The 6,048-nt window shown below is 39.1% G+C and overlaps 1 protein-coding gene across 1 annotated transcript in view; it reads left to right on the top strand.

Moving 5' to 3' along the window:
- Positions 1 to 6,048, top strand: part of SKAP1 (src kinase associated phosphoprotein 1) — a 682,301-nt gene that overhangs the window by 367,718 nt on the left and 308,535 nt on the right. The gene's annotated exons all lie outside the window — the stretch shown is intronic.

Here is a 6,048-nt window from a genome sequence, read left to right as displayed (position 1 = left end):
GAAAACTAAAAGAAATAATAACTGTTCTGCCACCTTCAAAAGTAGGTGGGCTGAATCAGTTGACAGACAGCTAAACTATTTCATAACAATTCATACCTGTATGAGTCTTCAGAGCTCGTATGTCTGCGTCTGTTCTCTTTGTCTCTTCAGCTGAACTGAAAGTAAAGTTACTATCCAGAATACTGTCTCCTGCTAGGACCTTAGAAAAACACCACCCTTCATTAGCATAAGATAAGAGCCTAGAGTAAACAAGCTATTTTGTTCAGCATTACACAGTAATACAAGCAGGTAAAACACAAGGAAAATGTGAAAAGTTGACATGTAAATTGAACTACATCTATATGAACATCAGGGTAAATAAGACAGAGTGAAAAAATTATGCACAAAACTTTATAGCAACATTTAGTGACAAAAGTACCTCAAAATATAGTAGGGAGTCAAAATGACTCCCTTCAGTAGTTCTTGGTAAATTTTGAAAAAAACACGCACATTTTTCACCAAAATTATTTATTCTCACAAAATCTTTTTTCACATCATATTTGAGGAAAAGTCACCGAGTTTCAAGCCGGAATTCTGAAAAATGTAGTCACAGAAGAGAAATAAAAAACGAAAGGAGTCAAAATGACTCCATCAGTAGTTCTAGTGTTAATAACCGCGTTTCCTTTTGTTTTGAACAGTAGGCTTTATGTTAATCTTTGCGTTATTCGCATAGATACCATAAAAAGGTTGAGCCTTTACGTTCTAAACAACACTGGAGGAATGATTATTGGCTAGAAACACAAGCTTTCTTCTGGGACAGTTTGTCACCATTGCTTTTCTGTTATGTATTTAGTTGTCCTGGAGAAATAGATGGACTAAAATCTTTCCTAACAATACTTTATTTGCTTTTCCCTGAATTTTTAGCTCAGTTTGCTGTAAAACAAATCAGAGCGCAAATTAGGACTTGCCATCTCAGTGTATTTTTCTACTAAAATGCATATATTGCTGCGTATATAAACTGAATGAGTATATTGTGTTTTTGGCTATTTTATTTAAATCAAGAAGGAAAAGGCACATAGAGCATGGCTGGATTAGGTAAAATACAACAACCTCTAATCGGAATTATGCTGTAGAAACATCATAAAATGCATATTCATACACAGCTAAAAATTTATGCTGTGCTTTTCAGCATTAAAAAAAACCCTGAAACTGTCGACCTTCGGTATGTCCCAAATGAAGCTTTTCATGTTTACCGACTCTTCTATTTCTGTATTTCTCCCTCCGCTGCCTCTAGTAACCGCTTGCAGGTAAGGAATAAAACACCGGCACTGTTCATGTAACTGATGGACTTCTCATTGCTCTTGTTGTAGAGGTTTGTTCTCGTTTATAAACTCCTCGATTTTGGTTGACATTGCTTTTCTGTCAGCCCTTGGTGCGCTGTGCTAGTGTTCCAGTGTCAGGCTATTACTGCCTGATTGTATTTGCAGTAAAGAGAGAAAATGGGGGCTGTAAATCTGCAGGCAGAGATTCAGGGCTCTGCTGCTGTTTCCGTTGTTCCCCCTGCGGCTGAATTATACTCCTAGGAGGGACCCTGTCACACGTACCAGGATAAACCTTTTCTTTCTGCAGTGACAAGCTGCATGGATCATAAAATTGTTAGGAATTCCCAGTGGTTAAAGAACTGCCACTCTAATTGCGTGATTCTTCCCTGGTACGGATATCGTTGTATATGCTGCATGATATCTTCTCCTACACATAGTGTATATGGAGAAAGCACCGTGCAAAATATACAAATGCAGCTTTCCTGTACCATAAAACTTGCAGTTTTTCTCATACATCTCATATTTTAATAATGTAACTTTACTGTAATGTGAAAACTGTAACACTTTTTGCAGCATTCTGCTGGCCATGTTCACTGATGCCCTCCCATCTTCATGTTCTAATGACATTTTCTTCTCCCTTCCTCCTTTCCTGCATTGGTGACCACGCGGGCTGGCATTTAGTATATATCTGTGGCTATGGATAGTTCGCTGGTAGAATTTATCCCTTCCTAAACTCCAGTAATGATTCATGACTTCAGTACTGTGCTGCAATAGCTAACACAGTAATGCCCATAACAGGAGTAGTCCCTGTTAAGTACTTATTGTATAGATCTTGAAAATAAGCAATGTTACTATTCACTTGATGTAAAAAAAAGATCCAGTGAAGAATTGTGATATGAACATACATAATATGGACACACATTCTTAGCCACTCTGCCCACAGGAAGGTCTCTGGGTAGTAAGCCTATGTTCACTGTAGAGCAGCCCATATTAGTAGCTGTTTCTCCTACTTGCCATGGTAAGTCCAGTGCCTCAGCAATATAACAGCAGAATAACTGAGCAGACTTCTAGAGGGAAAATAAGAAGCAAGTATATTATCAGCTGCCAGAGGGGGGAGGAGAGTGATTCTGTTTAACACCTAGTAACCATGGATATTTGGAAGCAAAATAAATTTTGTTTTTTTCAATGCTAGAAACACGGAGTACAAATATTCCTATGAACATTTGTTCTGCCAATCCTTAGTTTGTGTAAATGGAATCTTAAACAGATTATCCAGGACTTGGATGTTAACGTATTCTATGGATAGTTAATTATTAGTGTTGAGCGAGTATGTTCTGTCCGAGTATGCTCGGGCCGAGCTCCGAGTATTTACAGCTGCTCGGTGATATGGTTGAATCGCTCCCGTGTGTATGATTTGCAACTGTTTGACAGCTTTATTACATGGGAGGAATGTGTAAGAAATAGACATTCCTCACATGTAATAAAACTGTCAAACAGTTGCAAATCATGCACACGGGAGCGATTTAACCTAATCACTGAGCAGCTGTAAATACTCGGAGCTCGTCCCGAGCATACTCGGCGAATAGAACATACTCACTCAACACTTTTAATTATTAGTGTTGAGCGAGTATGTTCTATTAACCCTTTCGCCAAGTATGCTCGGCCGAGCTCCGAGTATTTACAGCTGCTCGGTGATGAGGTTAAATCGCTCCCGTGTGCATGATTTGCAACTGTTTGGCAGTTTTATTACATGTAAGGAATGTTTATTTCTTACACATTCCTCACATGTAATTAAGCTGTCAAACCGTCGCAAATCATGCACACAGGAGCGATTTAACCTTATCACCGAGCAGCTGTAAATACTCGGAGCTCGGCCCGAGCATACTCGGACAGAACATACTCGCTCAACCCTATTAATTATCAAAATCCAATTGGTGAAAATCTTGTACCTGGGACCCAGACAGATCAGCTGTTAGCAGGTCATGCCACAGACAGAGGTACACTGTGAACAGAGCCGGACCAGCACAGTCACTCTGTAGCTCCCACTCTCAGCAGCTCGACTCCCATTCTCGTCAATAGAAACTGAGCTGCAGAACCCAAGAAAGGCCACTGCACACTGTACGGAGCTGTGCTGTTCTTGCTCTGAACATTGTTTATTTCCGGCTGCAAACAATTGATTTAGTGGAGTTGGCAGGAATTAGATTCCAACAATTTGATGTTAATGACCTTAGTCCTAAACAACCTCTTTAAAGTGGACCTGTCACCCGGGCAAAAGTGGTCCGTTTCTTCTCTTATTTTATTCCCTCAGCTCCCGAGTATGCTGTTTTTTGTTTGTGTTTTAATGCCGTCTTATGGTTTCTGAGAGATGTTTTTTTATGTAATGTTAATTATTATGGTCTTTGCCAAGGAGGCGTTGCCCACAGGATTTTGTGAGATCGTGTTTGTTGGCCACTCCACATTATTACCCTTTGAGCCATGTTCCTTCAGTACAGACCATAAAATTAGCCGTAAATAAAATGGCCCATATCTCTGTAACCATTATGGCAGATTAAAATAAATAAATTAATATTCAGGAGAACAGCAGAAATAAAATTAGAGTATAAACTGTCCAAGTTGGTCCTGGTGACAGATCCTCTTTAACTTCCACCATGATAAATCATAATAAAGTTTATTGAGCAGTGATCCCGTGTTCTATAGGGTCTGCAAAAACAATGTATTGCCTTGTATTTTTGGGGACCATTTACATATTCATATAAGGATATAATATCCCTCTAAAGGGGACCTATCATTAGATCTGTGGTTTGGGCAGCATGAATCTAATGATAGGTTCTCTTTAAACCATTCTCTTAGGCTATGTTCACACATCATGTTTTTTTTTGCGTCACAAATCTGCAGCAAAACTTTATCTTCAGGGGCATTTTGTTCACTATTTTTCTCGCAGTTTTGGTGCTTTTTTTATGCTTTTTTCAGCGTTTTTTTCACTGTCCTTCTGTCTCTATTAATGCATGTACATAAAGTTCTGTGAAAAAAAAGAAGCCCATTCTATTTTGCCATCAAAAGCGCTGATGCAAATTTTGGTGCATTTTTTCAGCGTTTTTTCACCACCCTTTACTTCCTATGGATGAAAAAACGCTGAAAGAAATGACATGCTCTATTTCCCAAAAAAACATGCAAGGCACAAAATACGGAACAAAAAAAAAAAACATGATGTATGAACAGAGGCTGTTCAAGGCTGGATTATACAATATATGTACACTTTACCTTTTGTGTCTCCCCCATAACTCATAGACTGTAAGCTTGCGAGCCGGGCCCTCACTCCTTTCGATATGAGATATGCTTATTCTGTATTCTCTGTATAAGTCCCCCCTAAAATTGTAAAGTGCTGCTGAATATGTTGGTGCTACAAAAATTATTATTATTATCAGAGAATTCTGGTTTCTCATAGACTTTACTGGCACTGCAAAAGGCAGCTGAAAATTTGCATTAAAATCTGCAGCAAAAAAACGCTGAAAAAAACATGATGTGTGAACATAGCCTTAAGGGTAAATTAATTCAGTTTTGCCAGCGTATTTTACTGAGATCTTCCATATCACATATTAATTTGGTTGCTCTTCTTTGAACTCTCCAGTTTTTTATATATTTTTTTTAATGGATTGATGTTTAAAAGAGGCTTGCATACTCAAGTCGTTACAGGAGTAGTACATTAATACAATCTTCTTTAGAAGTTGTACATTAGTGCAGTTTTATCATCACCTTTTATGACTGCTCTTTGAATACAATGAAGTTAGCATTATGAATAGCACTTCAAGTTCTGGTTTTTGAAGCATCCAATGGTCCTTGCCTTGTGGTGGATAATCCCAGAAAGACCACCGTACAACAGTAAAAATATTAGAAGGAGGAGGCAACTCTACAAATTTGGGACTGGTGATGCGTTATTCCACGTGGGTAATATGGGTAAGAGCCATCAAATCTGGATATGTTGTTTCTCCTTATGTTATGCATTTGCTATTTAAATGTCCTCAGCTGATAATTACTTCTAGTGACGCTTTTTTGACCTTTTTTTGCACATGGACACTTTATACATAATTTGGCCCTGCTAGGTGATGTGGTATGATGCATAATGGAGATATCTTCTATGGCGATAGGCACTGGCACTTTACATGGGACTTACTTCTGAGTTGGCTCATTTCCCACCCATGACCATTAGTGGATAGGCACGTTCCATTTTTTACCTGAGTCTTGCTATTAACTTTGTCTTGTACTTTTTGTCTATTAATATGTATGCCATTTTTTATTATTTCAATAAAACTTGCTCTATTTAATAGTAGACTTTTTGTACTCCATGTCGTTTTATGTTTGAGATGTGAAAGGTAGCCTGCCATGTCTTATCTACTATGTAAACTGCCCCATAGCATTGCTAGTGATGCAATGTGCATTACTAACACGCTTTTTTCATTAAAATTGGTGCAAATATAATGAGTATATAACATTTTACTTATAATCCTACCTGCTCGTTCAGTCATAGGGGTGTGATCCTCACATTCAGTCAGGGCTGGTGCCGCCCACGTATTTGAATTCTGCTCCCAGCAAGCGCTGATATTTGTGGGGCACATGCGCGGTATGACACGGCCAGGCAGTAAAGCTTTCAGCGCTGGGAGCCGCCGCGTGTGCGCAGTGAGGCTGTGTAGTTTCCAGCTTCACTGGGTGCGGTCGGAGCTGCTCGTCACAGCGCAAGCACGGCTCCCAG

This window comes from Phyllobates terribilis, unplaced genomic scaffold (genome assembly GCF_046119375.1).
Source record: "Phyllobates terribilis strain yellow unplaced genomic scaffold, ASM4611937v1 Scaffold_5__5_contigs__length_657084704, whole genome shotgun sequence".
In the NCBI taxonomy this organism is placed as follows: Eukaryota; Metazoa; Chordata; class Amphibia; order Anura; family Dendrobatidae; genus Phyllobates; species Phyllobates terribilis.
This window is presented reverse-complemented; position numbering and strand designations above follow the sequence as displayed.